Source organism: Euphorbia lathyris, chromosome 6 (genome assembly GCF_963576675.1).
Source record: "Euphorbia lathyris chromosome 6, ddEupLath1.1, whole genome shotgun sequence".
Classification (NCBI taxonomy): Eukaryota; Viridiplantae; Streptophyta; class Magnoliopsida; order Malpighiales; family Euphorbiaceae; genus Euphorbia; species Euphorbia lathyris.
The window spans coordinates 87,522,286-87,541,247 of NC_088915.1; the positions used below are offsets into that span (position 1 = coordinate 87,522,286).

Genomic DNA, 18,962 nt, shown 5'->3' on the forward strand with positions numbered 1-18,962 from the left:
TGTGTCTTTGCTCATGCTGACTTCGTTCTGTCTTTCTTATTGAACACTTAGTTCCTGTTCTCGTTAGTAAACTTTACTCAACATTGAACAAACTCATTAGTACAATTAAATCAAAGCACTTAAATTTAATTGTCTTAATCATGGGATTAACTTAAATAATTTTGTCAAATCAAAATCATGTGGAAAAGTGTTTCAACAAACTCCCCCATTTTGATGTTGGCAAAAATATTTAATTAAGGAACTCAGTGTTGAGCATCCCTCATGATTGTTTACCTTTCTTATTCTTCTGAAATTACTCCCCCGTAAGGGTTGCATCTATTGACTTAATTCAACTCTAAACCTTCTAAGATCTAATCGAGTAAAATTAAGGCATGCCTTTACTTACTTAGTTCAATTCTAGACCTTCCAATATCTAATTCAGATGAGCCTAAGGTCAGTTTTCAGAAGTGGGTCAATGCTTGGAACATATAGTTATTACTCAGTTTCAAATATAGGTATCAGAGTTTATGCTGAGTATGTTTTACTTGTATATTCCTTATGTTCACAAGTTCTAATTTGTTGTTCAATGAATAGTTAAGTATGACAGATCAGCATATGAGCACAAGTAAGCATCGCATAAACATAGTCAGTTTTTGGATAAAGGATGCATATATATTAGATAGTCAGCTCAACAAAATAGAACACGCCAGATATAAAGTTACAAGTCATAAACTAAGACTAAGGCTATTTCTAATCTATTTCTTTATGTTGACTTGAACTTGGTTAGATTTGCCCTTGTCCTTGGCTGTTCTTTATTGCTGACTCTGATTGCTCGGGACAGCAGAAGTTGAACCAGGCTTCTGCTGAGTTCCGGCAGCTGGCTGCTTGGCTGTCTCCCTCATTTTTTGCTGAGTTCCAGAATGCTTTGTTTGTTCTTTCTCCCCCGTTTTTCCAGCATCCCGAGGTGGAGGAGGAGCATAGAAAGTCCCTTGTAGAACAGCACGAGTCAGTATCGATGAATACTGCTGCATTTGACTCGTACTTTCCCTTAGACCCTTAAAGACCTGCACGCCATCGGCCATACTTGAGGCGGGAATTTTTATGTTGCCACTGAACATACTGAGTAAGTACTCTAAAGATTTCCCGATCCAAGTTATTGATTCAGTCATCCGTGCATAGGATTGATAGTACATCATGAGCAGCGCAGTATCATATGACTGACGTTGAACATTTGTGTGCCGGACATGCGCAAGTGTGGATTGAGTGCATTGCAGAATCTCATTGGTCTTGACCTGGTCAGTGTCCATCTCTTCTTTGCTTAAGTTGAGTAGGCGAATGACTTCACCAATCTGTTCTATGGAGCATTGAGAAGAAGAGGAGATAAGTTCACGAGCTCCGGTCAGCTCAAAGGACAGCTGGGAGAAAAGGTGATTGACCTTAGCAGAGGTTGCAGATGTTGAGTTCGCAGCTGATAAGGCATTAAGTTGACCTTAGATGGAGTTCATGTGATTCACCATCATCAGCTAGAGTTCAGCCAACTTCACTATGGACTCTTGCTTGGGCTGTTGAGAGACGAAAGATGTCATGACACTCATCAGTTCTTTGAGACCTTTAAGTTCGGTCAGAAGTTGAGTGACAGAGGATAATTGGGTTGGCTCAGCAGGAACAAACCCAACAGCATCGACGTGAGACTGATGAATATCGTGAAGTAGAGCTTGAGCTGAGTCGATGATTTTTCTTCCAGACTCAGAAGCATTCAGATAGGTGTAGGATTCATCAGTGATATCCTCAAGGGCCGGAATCTTGTCAGCACCAGATGGAGGACGTGTTTGGTGTTGTCCAGAAGCGGAGGTGCCAGTTTGGTCAGCAGATGCACTTTTATTGAGGTCAGTAGCAGGTGCTGACTGGTTTTCTTTCTGCTTGGTAGGAGTAGGAAGAGGTTGATCAGCAGAGTTATTAACCTGCTCAGTGTCAGTCTGAGGCTGAGTAGAATTTGGAGGTTGAGGCAACTCAGAGCTGGCTTGAGTAGGAGGAGTTTCCTTTGCTAACTCGTTGGGTTGAGCAGCATGGACTTCGAGCACTTGCTCAGTGGAAGGATGAGCAGAAGTGTCGGCAGAAATTGGACCATTAGAAGCTTTCGGGTCGGCTTGTTCCTCAGCTCGAGAAACAGAGGCTTACTTTTCTTTCACTTAGTCGGGAGAAGGTTCAACGATGTCTGTGAAGAACTGGAATTAAAGCCCAGTGAGATCAGTGATAGGGTCCCTCAGCGGAGATTCATCCAATAAGTCGATGACTTTGGGTTTCAGAGCCTTGTGTTTGAACCGCTTTTCTGTGCTATCCTTTTGAGAGTTGGTTTGAGGGGAAGGAACAACAGTAATAGAGTCAAGGGACTCAAAGGAAGAGTTGAGTCCAAGGTCAGCATCAAGGCCTTCCACAACCTTGTCCTTCACTGGTGACTCAGCTTGGTTCTCAGCAGGTTGCTCAGCAGCACCTGTGTTACTTGGCTCAGCAGAACCCATCTTGTCATCTTGAGGCTGACCTTCAGTACCGCCATGTTCTTCCTCCTGATCACAAGGAGTCTTCTCCAGATCAATTTCTTGACTTCGCACGAAGTGTGATTCCTTTGTAATCACAAAGTCAAGTGGGTCAGCCTCTATCGGCTTCAACCCTGAGGTTTTCTTCCTCTTCAAAGGCTGATCAGGTGTTTCCTCACTTTCTTCCTCAGGCTCAACTTGCCTTTTCTGTTTCTCAGCTGACTTAGGTTCCCCTTGAGCTTGCTCAGCAAGAGCAGCTTTATTCACACTAGATACTATCCTGAGCTTCTTCGGAGCTGAGTTAATGTCTTTGGTTGAGGATTCGTCAGCTTTCCTCTTTTTGTCCTGCCTAGTGCGCTCAGCGGGTGCTTCTTTAACCCTAACTTTCTTTCCTTTCTTGGTCAGCTCATCCTGATCTTCTTCAACCATATTATCCCCTTCCATATCTCCCTCAGCGGGTTCAATAGCCCCTTTTCCTTTCTTGGGTTTGATGGGTTGGCTATGAGCTAAGCCGAACAGTACTACTGAGGTGATCTCAGTGCCCTCAATCTCAATTTCCTCTACTAGACTGACCTGGTGATCCTGAAGTATTCTGGTGATGAGAGAACCCATCCTGAGGATCCCGGTGCTTCTTTGAAATGCTCCGATGAGAAATACGGGCATATTGAGCGGCTTGTAGTTCAGCATGTGCCAGATAAAGCACTGCTCAAAGTTCGATGCTGAGGAGGAGGAGTTGACCTTAGGGAACAGGAAGTTGGTCAGGATATAGTGGGCTTGCTTTTGAGGCTGACCCATGCAAGTACTAGTGATCTCTCCTTTGTGATTTTTTGGTTTACAGAACTCAACAGGGTAATCAATGCACAGGTAGTCGTTCGTGCACCTGAGTTCTGATCCTTTTGCCTTCAGCTTTAGCAGGTTAGCGAGATGAGATGGATTGATGATGATATCCTTGTTTTTGACCTTGGTGATCATGTAGTCGTTGTCATCATCGGCTACTCTGAGATTAGTGTAGAACTCCCTTACTAACTGCGGATAAGTGGTTCTAGGGAGAGAGAAGAGCTCGGTCCAGCCATTCTTTGAGATCCATTCGCAAAAGGGTTTCTCGGCTTCTACGAATCCTTTGGAGAACCAGCGGGAACGGAAAACCTTGAGGTTTTTGACGTTTTTGAATACTGGGGAGAACGTCCGTTCCTTAGGTTTCTTATTCGTTTTCTCCTTCTTCTTTTTCGATGGAGTTGCTTGGTCGGCTTAGGGGTTTTTATGAGGCATGCTGACTTTGGGAACAGATTGGTCATGCTAACCGTGGGTTTGTTCTTGAGACTCTGTGGAAGTCTCCGGATATTCCTGCTCAGCAGGAGATGGAGGATTGATTGTCGTCGTATTCTTGGCCGGAGTTGTTCTAGGAATCGCTAGACATGGTGTTCTTGAGAATTTGGGAATTTAGAGAGAGAGAAATCGAATGCCAAAGATTTCAAGTGTAAAGAGAAGTTAGTGGGAAATCGTCCACTATTTATAGTCGTTCCACGTTGATCTGATAGGTTGGAATGGCGATTTGTCCTCGAGTTGATCAATCGACAGTTATCTCTATCATTAATGACACATTCGGCGCATGGTTTTCTAATTATTACACTTACGTCATCCTAGGTGGCTACTTAAATGCACGTGCTAGCATTAATTGTGCAAATGGCTTTACTCAGTATCTAGAATACTAAACGTTTTGAAGTTCTGAGTGCTTAGTTTTGCGTAGAAGGGATTTTAGCATGCTTAGTAACTCAACACATAGTAATCACTCAATATGTATGTCTACTCAGCATAAGATGATTTTATATCATTCATATTAGCTCAGAATACGATAGTTACTCATTAAGCAATACTCACTCGGCATATTATAATCACTCAACATTCATTTAGTGCAGAAAACTTATTAAAGAGGATTAGACATACCGATAGCTTCCCTTAGTATATTAAACTGCTCACGAGCCAAGGGCTTCGTAAAGATATCCGCAAGTTGTTCATCTGTTGGAACATAGGTCAGCTTGATCTCACCTTTGAGTACATGGTCTCTGATGAAGTGATGCCTAATGCTGACATGCTTCATCCTACTGTGTTGGATTAGATTTTTGGATAAGTCAATGGCACTCTTGTTGTCGCATTTGACTTCGATTGTTTTTGTTTGTACTCCATAATCCTCCAGTTGTTGCTTAATCCATAGGACTTGTGCCACACAGCTTCTAGTAGCAATGTACTCAGCTTCAGTGGTTGACAGGGCAACTGACGACTGCTTCTTGCTGAACCAAGACATTAGACAGCTTCCAAGGAAGTGACATCCTCCTGAAGTGCTTTTACACTCCAGCTTGTCTCGTCCATAGTCAGCGTCAGTGTATCCAATGAGTGTGAAGTCATTTGTGTTTGGATACCATAAACCTGCATTTACTGAGCTCTACAAATATCTAAAAATTCTTTTCACAGCTATATAGTGAGATTCCCTGGGGTCAGCTTGATATCTCGCACAGTAACATACTGAGTACTGAATGTCTGGCCTACTAGCAGTTAGATAAAGTAGAGAGCCAATCATACCTCGATATAACTTGCTGTCTACTGACTTACCTTTCTCATCAGCACAAAGCACAGTGTCAGTACCCATTGGGGTAGATATGGGCTTACATCCTTCCATATCAAATTTCTTCAATATCTCTTTGGCATACTTAGACTGACTGATGAAGATGCCATTCTTTCCTTGTTTAATTTGAAGTCCAATGAAGAAGTTGAGTTCTCCCATCATTGACATCTCAAACTCAGTTTGCATCTGTTTGCTAAACTCCTTGCACATAGTTTCGTTAGTAGCACCAAAGATAATATCGTTTACATATATTTGTGCCAACAGGGTATCTTTACCCTTTTTCTTAATGAATAAGGTTGTGTCAGCTTTTCCTCTGACATAGTTCCTCGTCAGTAGGAAGCTGGTCAGCCTTTCGTACCAAGCACGTGATGCTTGCTTTAGGCCGTACAGAGCCTTTTGAGTTTATAAACATGGTTTGGAAATTTTGAATCCTCAAACCTTGGAGGTTGACTAACATAAACCTCTTCATTTATAACTCCATTAAGAAATGCAGTTTTTACATCCATTTGGAACAATTTAAAGTTCATAAAGCTAGCATATGCACACAGTATTCTAATTGCTTCTAATCTAGCTATGGGTGCAAAGGTTTCACCATAATCAATACCTTCCTGCTGACTGTAACCTTGAGCTACAAGTCTGGCTTTGTTTCTGACTACGTTACCTTATTCGTCTAGCTTGTTGTGAAATACCCACTTCGTTCCGATGGTCTTTTGATTCTTCGGTTTAGGCACTAAATCCCATACTTCGTTTCTCTTGAACTGGTCAAGTTCCTCTTGCATAGAGTTTATCCAAAATTCATCGTGCTCGGATTCTGAGAAGTTCTTTGGCTCGTGAACTGAGACGAACGCAACATTACTGAGATATCTCCTGAGTTGATTTCTTATCATCAGGTTGTTCTCAGCAGCATTAAGAATGGACTTCTCTGAGTGTCCTCTTGGAATTTTGATTTCTTTTGGTAGTGTTGAGTTTTCAGGAACAAGTGTTTCAACAATTTCTGCAGTTTTAGATTGGTCAGCAAAGGTAATTTCAGGTTCGTTTTTACCTTTGGTCAGCCCTTGTGGTAATGACTCAGCGGCTCCATTTTGGTCAGCGGAAGCTGAGCATGGGTCATCTTCGGTAGGCTGACTTATCTTCCCTGCAGGGTCAGTTTCATCGAACTCAATATGTACAGACTCTTCTACGACCTGAGTTCGTTTATTAAACACCCTATATGCTTTGCTGTTTGTTGAGTACCCTAGAAAGATAGCTTCATCAGCTTTAGAATCAAACTTAGCAAGGTTGTCTTTCGTATTAAGAATAAAACATTACAACCAAAGGCACGAAAATATCCAATGTTGGGTTTTCGTCCTTTCCAAAGTTCATAGGGGGTTTTCTTAAGTATAGGTCTAACTAAAGCCCTATTGAGTATATAGCAAGCTGTGTTGACAGCTTCACCCCAGAAGTACTTTGGAAGCCTATTCTCACTCAGCATTGTCCTGGCTATTTCAACTAAGGTTCTGTTCTTCCTCTCAACTACCCCATGTTGTTGAGGAGTTCTAGGAGTAGAAAAATTATGGTCAATGCCGCTGACTTCACAGAATTCATCAAACTGTTGGTTTTTTAATTCTCCGCCATTATCACTTCGGATGTGAGCTAATTTTAGGTCTTTGTCATTTTCAAGTTTTCTAATTAGTGTTGAGAACATCTCAAAAGCTTCATCCTTGCTACTCAGCAAGATGACCCAAGTATACCAAGAGAAATCATCTACAATGACCAAGGAAAATTTCTTACCCCCCAAGCTCAGTGGCTGGACTGGTCCGAAAAGATCCAAGTGTAGTAATTCCAATGGACGCTTGGTTGAGACTACATTTTTACTTTGAAAAGACTTTTTGGTTTGTTTACCTTGCTGACAAGCATTGCATAATTGATCCTTCTCAAATCTAAGTTTGGGTAATCCCTCAACTAGTTGCTTTCTTGCTAATTTGGCAAGGAGGTCCATGCTTACATGACCAAGTCTCCTATGCCATAGCCAGGAATTATCTTCCTTTGACACTAAGCATATATTTTTCGAAAACTTCTTTTCTAAACTCAGCATGAAAACATTGTCAACACGAGGGGCGGTTAAAATTAAATCATTTGTTTTATCCTCGAGTATCCGACACTCAGTGGGATCAAATACAACCTTTCTACCGCTGTCACACAGCTGAGCCACGCTCAATAGGTTATTTTGAGACCCCTGACTAGGGAGACTGACTCAATAGTAGGATTTCCTCCGATAGTACCTGATCCTACTATCTTACCCTTTTTGTTGTCTCCAAAACTTACATTTCCACCTTGTTTATGCACAAGTGTGATGAACTGAGTTTCATCACCATTCATTTGCCTCGAGCATGCGCTGTCAATGTACCATAGCTTTGACTTCTCCGCGCACCTCAGGCTCACCTGCAATTTAAACTAGTCATCTTTAGGTACCCAATTCTTTTTGGGTCCTCGTTGGTTAGCGTGAACAGGTGAAGCATCATATTTTATTTTGTGATGGCATACATTTATGGTGTGGCCATCTTTACCACAATAGTCACAAAAAAACTACCCTTTGAGGGTATTTCCACTTTTGGTCAGCACGATGGTGCTGAGCATACCAACACACATTTATAATGTGTCCTCTCTTTCCACAACAGTCACACTGACTATTCTGCTGAGTGTACCGGTTATGCTGACCTGTACCTTGATACTCAGCATTTGGATAGAACCTTTTCTTAGCCGATGTACTCAGCTGGTTCTGTATAGATGTGATGTCCTTTCTCAGCTTCTTAGAGTCTGATTGGACTTCAGAGACAAACCCGTGCATGATTTTCAAGTTTTCATCTTGCCTGGTATTGTCTTGGAGCAGATGTCGGAGGTCACTCAGTTTGACCTCTTCAATCTCATCACATCGCCTGCTGAGTGCTCGTATTTTCTTATTACACTTTTTGGTCAGTGTATAGAGATCACTCAGGGCATTAACCATTTCATTTCTGAGCAAAAAAAGAGATGTTACCTCATTGGAGTGTTCCTCTTGGTCAGATCCATCTGAGAGGTCAGCTTGCTCAGATCGGCAGTGGTCAGTAGATTCGTCAGCCATGAAACATATGTTTGCTGACTCAGTGGCATCAGCTTCTGATGAGGTTGACTCATCACTATCACTCCATGTTGCCACCATTGCTTTTCTGCTACCTTTCTTTTCTTTCTTCAGAGTGGGACAGCTTGATTTAATGTGCCCAGTTTGATGGCATTCAAAGCAAGTGACAGGCTTCGAGCTGTCCTTCTTGTATCTGTTGTCGCTGGACTCAGCTTTGTATTTATCGCTTCTTTTGAATGGCCTTTTTTTGTCATTCTTTCTAAACAGCTTCTTCATCTTTCTGGTGAACATGGCCATCTCCTCATCATCTGATGAGTCAGCTTCCGTTGAGTCAGCTTTCATGACAAGAGATTTTTGCTTCTTGTCCTCAGACTTTTCTTTAGCCTCAAAATTCTTCATGGAGATCTCGTGGGTCAGCAGAGATCCAATCAGCTCATCATATTTGTACGTGGTCAGGTCCTGAGCTTCTTCTACGGCTGTCTTCTTAGCTTGCCAGCTCTTGGGGAGACTTCTTAAGATTTTCTTCACTTGTTCTTCTTCTGTGAAGTTCTTGCCGAGTCTCTTAAGCTCATTTATGATATTGGTGAACCTTGAGTTCATCTCAGAGATGTCTTCATTTTCGTTAATCTCAAACAGCTCGTATAGTCTCATGTGTTGATTCACCTTGGACTCCTTGATCTTGCTTGTTCCTTCATAGGTCACCTCCAGCTTTTTCCAGATTTCCTGTGCTGACTCACAACCTGAAATTTTGTTGTACTCTGCAGCATCTAACGCACAGTGAAGCATATTGATAGCCGAAGCATTATTTTGTAATTTTTTAAGGTCATCCTCTGACCACTTAGACTCACTCTTGATAGATTTTACTCCGTCAACAATTTCATAGGGAATAAACGGGCCTTGGACTATGGCCAGCCATGCACTCATGTTTGTTGCCTGAATGAAGTTTTTCATTCTGTTCTTCCAAAATGTATAGTTTGACACGAAGAACAGAGGAGGCCGACTAATCGATAATCCCTCAGGGAGTATCTGTGTTGTTTGATTTCCTGGAAGGAAACGAGTGCTGTTCTCAGCCATTTACAAGGATCGGCTCAAGATAGTTTTATCTTGAATAGTGAGCTACTGAGCTCTGATACCACTTGTTGGTCCCGTGTAACTTAATATGATTAGTTCTAGGGGGGTTAGGAACTAATATAACTTTTTCGCTTAATAATGCTGACTTAATTAAATGTTTGATAATTTAACTCAGCTTTAGGTCAGCAAGGCTGAGTGAAGTGTGACAGCTTTAATCAGACGCTGACTAGAGCTGTTTCAATTGTGAGTTGGGAGATAACACTTTTAGGTCAGCTTCCAACTCAACACTCTGATTACTCAGCGTCGGCTTATACAAATTATATACTGAGTGATTTAAGCACGCAACACATACATATATATATATATCTCAAAGGAAATGGTTAGAGATTACTCAGTAGTCTTATCCTGGTTCGGCCTCACCGCCTACGTCCAGTCCCTAGAATCCCTCCAGGCTTTTTCAATCCACTACTGAGCTGTTTAAAGGTAGAGCACAAACCATTTACAAAGCAATTGAGCATGCAAGAGTACCATCCTCTATTCGTCTACTCAATCCTACTGAGCGCTATAATCGAACACTCAGGTTTTCTCTACCGCTGAGTACTAAAACCGAGTACTCAGCTTCACTCTTCTAACCTTTACGATTGATACAAAATTGTTCTCTCTAAATGAAGAACACTTTAGATGAATACAAATTCACTCTAGACTTTTACACAATGATTGGAAATTTGGTGTAAGAACTTGCTTTGTTTTTCAGACAGCTTCTATTTTGGATTTTCACTCTTGTGAAGATTTGCTTTTCTATTTATATTGGCTTGTATGTGTCGTAAGGATCCAAGTGATGAACTTGTCCTTTTATAGTGAATTCTGAAGCTTCAATGATTTGAATTCGGACATATCTGTTGAATTCAAACGGTCTTCTTTCGTCATTCATTGGCCAGCATTCAAAATCGTAGGCCAATCCTGTCGTCTGAATTTAGCAGGCGTCAGGCTTGCTAGTTTCGTCTTCTTACGCTAGGTTCGTCTTCTAGTGCTAGGTTTGTCTTCTTGCCAAATGACAGGCGATCCATGCGTCTCGAAAAGGCCTCTTGGTGTAATTCCGAGGCTTCAGAATTGGTGTAGACCTTTGTCAGACTTTGTCTTCTAGTCAACGGATCATTGGCACTGTCCTGACAAATACTCAGCTTGATTGTTTGGTCTTGCCTGTAAGATTTCCTTTGACGGGGCTGAGTTACGTTCTACTCAGCTTCTTCGGTCGGCTTCACCTTCAAGCGTTATTTTGAAGAAGACTTTTCTTTTATGATGCTGAGTTACATTTTACTCAGCTTCTGCTGTATGTCTTTGCTCATGTTGACTTCGTTCTGTCTTTCTTATTGAACACTTAGTTCATGTTCTCGTTAGTAAACTTTACTCAACATTGAACAAACTCATTAGTACAATTAAATCAAAGCACTTAAATTTAATTGTCTTAATCATGTGATTAACTTAAATAATTTTATCAAATCAAAATCATGTGGAAAGGTGTTTCAACACTTCCGATTTCTTGCAAGTGGGAAATCAACTTGTGCCCTCGTTTCTTCATAGATCGATTACGTTTAGCTCGGCCGATCAAGCTTTCTTTCTCTTATCATTTATTGCTTTCACGGTATATCAATTTCTTTAATTTCTTTTCGCATGTGACATATATATTTCTCGAAATTCTGATGCCGATATAAGTTCTCAATTTACTGTTTCTTTTGTTATATCATTATCAGTGTGCAAATTTATACTAATTTTATGATATGGTCTCTAGGGTTTTTAGATTAAGGCCTTTATGTTGCGTTATTAAAAAAATATATGCTGCCTTTTTCACGTGCTAATTTGGTTCATAGCTAAAATTGAAGTTCATGTAATAGTGTGTATTATTATTGGTTCATCCATGTGCCAAATTGGGTCATAGCTAAAATTGAAGTTCACGTAATTATTAAATATGAAGAACTAGCAATGTGTATTATTGTTCGTTGATCGGCATGCTATTGTTGTATGGAGTTATAATGTGAGGCTATGAAATAGATAGTATGCTCTTCAAATCAAATTAATCCGTCATATGCACGTGAGCAGCATTCTATGTGTTTTTTGCTTTTCTTTTTCTATGATTTGTAGTAGGAAAGCTTTGTTCTGGTTGTTTGGCTTATGAATTTGTTGATGGTGAGTTCCTTTGACCCGAGTCTAATTGCTGATACGCAGACTTTTGTAGCATCTATAAGCCTTGTCATTGCTGCCATCCCAACACTCAATGTAAGTTCTACTTCCTATTTAAGAAACCAACATCAATTCAGAGCAAGTTTAACATTATTTGGAAACATTATTTGGAAACATCATTCATTTTGATTAAAGACAAAATGTGATTTGATTGTGTGTTTTAATTTTTACATTAATTTTATGTTATGTATACACATACCAATTGCTCTTGGCATGTGATGATAAATTTTATTAAAAGACAAGCATATGTCTGAATTATCCCTATGTTGAATACATAATCTTCTCTATGAGGCTGTTTCATTTTTCACCTTTTTTTGTGTTATTGTTTTTAATTAAAATTGAAGCCAATGATGAGATAGTGTATCATGTAATATTATGATAAATTCATGATTAACTCAATGCTACTGCCTTCCTTCTTGATTTTGTTTTTGTGTTTTTTGTGAATGTAAATTAAATCAAAAACAGGGGGTCAAGTGATGATTAGATGCATAGTTCAAATGATAATTTATATTTATGATTACACATTTGAAACTAGTCTTTCGCTCCTATCTGATCACTCCTTGAATTTTACCTTGTGTTTGGGGACACTGATGACTCAATGTGATTGGTCTCGTTCGTCGTAATGGTGATTTTCACCTTGCCGACCATCCTGTTATGATAAATTTTGTGCATATGTCTGCTTCCGTATTGCGGTCAAGTCAGGGTTTTGTATGTGCCGCCATTACGAGGTGAAATTGAAATGAAAAATGGAGAAGAACCATATGTTATGCTTCTATTTCTGTTGGGTTCTGCAAAATATGTTAGTTAAACTTTTGTTCTAGTTATAGTTTACCTCTAATTGGTCTTTTTCGTCAGACAAAATAACCATATTTTCAGGACAAGAAATGTGTTCTTGGTTCTCCACATAAACTGGTTTTCAATAGAACCTTACTATATAGTATATCTGTTGTTAATGGTTGATGTGTGGGATGAGCGGATAAGATTAAAGAGACCTAACTAACCTTGCACTATTTTTTGCTCCACTTTCTAACCGAGAGTGACTAAAGTTATATGTATATTACTAATACATAACCATCACTTGTAGGTCATCAAAAATGAAAGCGCGGGCAATTCGAAAGTGATTGTGAGAGTATTGGAGATAACTTTGAATTTTATTTAAAACGTAGAACTAATCAAGAGGTTAGCAACAATTTATGCTATTGATGATCTCGACATATGCCTCTAATTAACAATTTATGCTCTTGATGATTTTGATGTGTCTGCTTGTTTAATTGTATTTCTTGTTATTTTATGTAGATGCCCTACATATGGACAGACGAGAGGTTGCAACTCCTAGTAACCAAGTTCTATGATCATGTGCAGAATCCAGACACAATGTTGTTTAATCGCTCAAGTAATAGGCACTCGCTATTATTGGACACACTGAAAACGAAGCTTCTCACACTTACTAATGATGAAGCTCACGATTCTCCCACTGAAAATGACATTACAAACAAACTCGATGACATTGCTAGATGTTATAGATTTAAAGATTCCAGTTATTATGACTTGAAATAAATTCTTGGTCAAAATATATGCAAAAAATTTAGGGTGCTGGTTAGACATGAAAGGTTTGACCAATATGTTCCAGTGGGTGCTAGATCCCGTCGTGTCAGGATTTCACAAGCTGTAGAGGTTAGTAACTTCCAATTAACAATTAGTGCTCCTAATGATTTTGATTTATTTGTTTGTTTTACCCTCTAATTTTTATTGTGCTCCTAACATATTTGTTGGTTTTTCTCTAGTTGAGCATGTCTCCTAGTAGTGATCACTTTTATTGGACAGAGAGACGGTTGCAAGTCTTAGTGAGTAGGTATTACATGTATCTGGAGGATTTAAAAAGTGATTCATGTGAACAAGGTACTAGTAAAAAGAATAGTGAAAAGTGCTTGGCGAATCTGAATAAAAACTTAGGTGGGAAAGTCCCGACTCCAAAGTTGAGAAGTAAGCTCGATAAATTTTTTAAAGATTATGAAGAGAAGGTAAGTTGTTTTCTTTGTCAAATATAGGGTTGCTCATCAAATTTTTAATGGTATTGATACAAATACAGTCCTCCACTCATCAAGAATTTAGGATCAGAATTGGCAAGGACATGTGCACCTTATTTGACAATCTGGTAAATCTTGACTGGGATTTGTACAAAAAGAAATATACGACTTCTTCGAGGAGTTGTGGTACAAGTTCCAGACTTAAGTCTTCTAGCAGGAGTATACCTAGGATGTCTCTGACAAATCAAAGAAATGTAGAAGCGAATAGAGTGAATATGGAGTTGCTGAAATTAGGGTTAGAGTTGAACGAAGAACAGGTTGCACTTGCCATGTTGAAGCTCAGTGATAATGATAAGCGGAGTTTTTTTTGGGCATGTGAAGGTGCAGTAAGAAAACATTCCGTGCTGCACTTGATCAGGTAGGAATTTATATTCTACTTTGACTTGCTGGGAGCCTGGGTGTAATTTGTGGCTGCACCAATGGATTAATGTCACAAAGCGGCAGCTTGGCTAGATCGTTGTTTACTTGGTACTCCGGCTACTGATAATATGTTACCTGAACTTTTTATTTATATTGTTGTCGTGAACTTTAAATCTCATTTTATTTACAAAGGATTTTTTTTTCTATTGAATAAATAAGATTTGGAATTTATTTAAATTAGCTACAGTTGTATTTGGTGTAGAAATAGAATTCATTTTTTTTTAATATTTCTAGAATAGCATTCCTATTTGTGTACGCCTTTTGGTAGGCGAGAACGTGGATTTGTCGGTAAAGTCCACATGGTTGAAAAACGAAATGAGATAAATATGCTAAAAACTTCTAATCGAGACGATTGTGTTAAATCGAAAGGACAAAACGACTAAAATTTGCCATTAATTTCTGAAGATTAATAATTAATTAAAATAAATTTACCACAGCAAGAAATGAAATGAGAATTGATTTACTATATCCACTAGTTTACCTATCTAATTAACTTGAAGATATCAGCAATGAAATAGACTTGCAAACTACAACACTTAAGTGAATATTCAATAGAATTATATATTCTAAAATTCTAAATTATAATAATTTAATAATAACTCAATGTAAGAAACAATAGGTATTTTTTTCTAGTTTTGAAAAATAGATTGCAGCTATACTCATTTGCAACAAGCTTGAGCATGCTTGAAAGTAATAGAATATTCATGCTATGATATGCCATCTGCTACTAGTGGAGGGACAATTGTGCAACCTTTTAGATTTTGCTCAAAGATAAGACCAACTTTGAATAGCTTCTCCTGCAAATAAATATTCACTCATCACTCAAAATCCAATATAACAATTACAACCTTATCAAATGCAGCAACAATCATTTGAATTGATGTTTATATCCTGCACCTTATTATTAGTTATTAATAATACTAATATTTAGTCTAAATTTGGGTCCATTAATACTAATATTTAGTTATTATCATCTAAGACAAGCAATGGTTAATATGTACATATAACATATAATTGATGTTTATATATACCATCTAAAAGAGTGATTAACATTACAATACTATCAAATATTTATATGCCCAATCCTAGCTACAAGATCACCAATACTTGTTGTCGGACCACCCACCCAACGAAGATAATTGCATGGGTCCTAACAAGAAAAATAATAAATTCAATATCGTTTTAGAGATAAATTCTAAAATAGATAATTATTTTGTTATATCCACAAATAAAAAAAAATCCTTGGATACAAACTTACATCAGATGGGCATATGTAGATTTTACGCCCAACATGCTTTCCTGAAGTTATTGTTATAGTTTCACAAATTCCACTACCACATCCACACTTCATATCCCTTGCCCGCATCATGAAGTTACAATTCTGAAAAACGTAAAAGGAAAACTATATATTAGCCTAAGAAACAAATGAGTTATATGATGCATTACAAAACAAATTACTCACAGGGGTTGTACATGTGTATATATGATTCCCAAATTCTTCTTTCTCAACTGCAATTGATAATCTTGTCAATGCTCCACAATTAGGGCATGCATAGTCCTAACAGAAAAAAATGAATAATGCATGTCAGATCATGCTGAAATGGAAACAAAAATTCAAATAGAGCATTTCAAACATACATGGACATCATAATCATGTACGTTTCAATACCCGTTCAATGTCGTAACCCCTGAAAAATATATGGAAAAAGTAATAATGAATGTTTCAATGACTTAAATTATACCTTCTTACATATCCTCTCTTCACTGAGGAAATTACTAAAAACTGTTTGAGCCTTTTCAAGCGTGTCAAATGATGCATGAACAACATTTCTGTAACCACGAATCTCCTTTTCATATGTTAGCCAGTTTTTATAAATTCCAGGGTTGTAGCCAACCAAAACAACATAATGTTTTTCTGTTCTTTTCTTCGAACTGCTCATTTTGACTGTTAGAAATTCAAATCCATATACAAAAAAGAAGGGAGAAATACTGATTATATTGATAGATAAGAGGAAAACTAAGATTAACAAAGATAAATGGTTGAGCTAATGCCCTAAACCCCACATGAGATGCCCCCTCTCTACCAAAGTAGAGTCACTGATATAGGCATCTAAATATAACAACCAAAACAACCCTGTAACTTACTCTTTAACTATGAAAAAACATGGAGGCAAGAATCCTAATTCAAGACATACCATAACCATCATGACAAGATTAAATCCCTACATTTACAAATCAAAACACCTTAGGAGGCAAAATTTCTAAAATCAAAATGACAAACATATTATCCAGCCAACTAAGTAAGTAAAACACAAACCCTAATTAGAACCAATGCTACTGCAGTAAAACACAAACACAACCCTAATCAATTGAATTTAACATATCATAACAAAAAAACCAATAGAACACAAACACAAACTAAGTAAAACACAAACCCCAATTAGTTTAATTTAACAAAAACCCCAAATACATCAGTATTTCTCAAAAAACACAAAATTAGGTTTTGCTGCAGCTTACCTTTTTTCAGCAGAAGAAGAGAAGAGAAGAGAAGGGCGGCCGGGCTTCAGGTTGTGTCCCTATCTGCGTTGAATATTGTCTGAGTTGAAGAATGATCGATGTTTTATGTTTATTAAAAATTTAGTTTTAAAATTATAATTAACCCCCCTATCTCTTCTTAATTTAAAAACGAACCACGGAAGTGTTTTGACATAAAACATGAGTACTATTTAAATTAATTGTTATTATTTTATTTGACATTTTCTTTAAATACTGTAATTTATTAATTTAACTTGCCTTAATTAAGAAGTTAAAAATATGGGTTAAGGTACAAAAATACCCCTAATATTTTGGGTCAGGAGCAATTTTACCCCTAACGTCTATAAATTAAGTCATTGAAACATTCATTATTACTTTTTCCATTATTTTTCAGAGGTTACAACATTGAACGTGTATTGAAACATACATGATTATGATGTCCATGTATGTTTGAAATACTCTATTTGAATTTTCGTTTCCATTTCAGCATGATCTGACATGCATTATTCATTTTTTCTGTTAGGCTATGCATGCCCTAATTGTGGAGCATTGACAAGATTATCAATTGCAGTTGAGAAAGAAGAATTTGGGAATCATATATACACATGCACAGCCCCTGTGAGTTATTTGTTTTGTAATGCATCATATAACTCATTTGTTTCTTGGCTTGATATATAGTTTTCCTTTTACGTTTTTTAGAATTGTAACTTCATGATGCGGGCAAGGGATATGAAGTGTGGATGTGGTAGTGGAATTTGTGAAACTATAACAATAACATCAGGAAAGCATGTTGGGCGTAAAATCTACATATGCCCAGTTCAGTTTAGTTCAGTTCAGCTTATTATTATTATTATTATTATGTATTGTTTTTATATATAATTTATTATTTATAAGTTGAGTTCAGTTTAGTTCAGTTCAGTTCAGTTTAGTTCAGCAAAAATAAGCTGAAAAGAACAGGGCCTAAGAAAACGGCTTATTTTTATATCCACTGCACATTAACCAATCTATACAAGGAAAAATATTAACTAGAACAATGCACAATGCAAACATATGATCACATTGCAAAAAATAAATATTAGAAATAAGAAGGATACACATCAATTTAGTTGATGGGTCGGTCCATAACAATTTGGCCCTCCTTAAGTTGAAATATTTCTGAGGAAATTGCACCATTGATCATATATTAATTAGAAATGTATTATAAGTAATGACCTTTTGTTGTTTTTATTAATATATTATATTCTTGTAATTATATTATCAAAACCACCAATTCTTGTTCTGCTTTTGTCATTTCCCGCAGTTAGGCATGATATTACTACCAGACCACTATTGGAAAATAGGCTTGGGAATGTTAAAAAAACACATATTGTGAAGTAATGATGTTGAACAATATAAATAAAAATTTGAACAAAAGATTGATTTGAATAAAATCTCTTTTACTGAATAATAATAATAATAATAATAATAAATGACTGCACATCTCAAATCAACCTCACCTCACCATAACTTTTGTACAATCTCAAAAAGGGGCTTTCAATAGATTTGTTGTTAGAGAAACTCAAAATGTTGATGGTGTTAATGTAATTGGAACTTCAGTGGAATGTTTAGTTTGTGACAATGAACTAAATCATAAAAAGAATCTAGGACTAGATGAGAGTGAAAAAATTGGAATTGATGCAGTACACAATCAAAATGATGCAGTACACGATAACGAAGAGGTCACCAATAGTTTTTTTGATGATAGTTCTAAGGTTTCGATAGATATTTATGACCCAAGAACATAGGATGGACTTGATGCAAAGTCAAGAGATTTATTGATATCAAGTGGTCCAATAAGAGATTTTCCAATAGAAAAAGGTCCCAAAGATAAGTTTTCTAGATGTTTCTCTTCGAACTATTATACCCGTTGTTTGTCAAATGGTGAAAAACGTGATAGAACATGGTTAGTGTACTCGAAGGAACTTGATAGAGTTTTTTGTTTTTGTTGCAAGTTATTTAAAAGATATCCGCAAAAAGAAAGTCGATTGATAAATGAAGGGTTTGATGATTGGATACATGTTAGTGCAAGGCTTAAAGAACATGAAAATAGTAGTGACCATGTCAACAATATGTGTACTTGGATAGATTTACATGCTAGACTAGAGAAAAATAAAACAATTGATAAGAATATTCAAGAGCAAATCAAAAAAGAAAAGCAACACTGGAAGGAGGTACTACAAACAATTTGGCTTTTCGTGGAACAAAAGAGAGACTTTTTGAGGATAATAATGGTAATTTTTTGGGACTAATAGAAATGATTGCTAAATGGGATCCAATAATAAAAGAACATATCCGGCGCATTGAAAATAATGAAATCCATTATCATTATCTTAGTCACAAGA

The 18,962-nt window shown here is 37.4% G+C and overlaps 2 non-coding genes across 2 annotated transcripts; both read left to right on the top strand.

Annotated features, from left to right (window-relative positions):
- The first annotated feature begins 12,003 nt into the window (after nucleotides 1–12,003).
- On the top strand, nucleotides 12,004–12,100 carry LOC136234487 (small nucleolar RNA snR60/Z15/Z230/Z193/J17). The gene has a single exon (XR_010691368.1). It is a non-coding gene; the product is annotated as a small nucleolar RNA snR60/Z15/Z230/Z193/J17 (small nucleolar RNA).
- Nucleotides 12,101–12,121: 21 nt separating this feature from the next.
- LOC136234489 (small nucleolar RNA Z43) lies at nucleotides 12,122–12,217 on the top strand. The gene has a single exon (XR_010691370.1). It is a non-coding gene; the product is annotated as a small nucleolar RNA Z43 (small nucleolar RNA).
- Nucleotides 12,218–18,962: the final 6,745 nt, after the last annotated feature.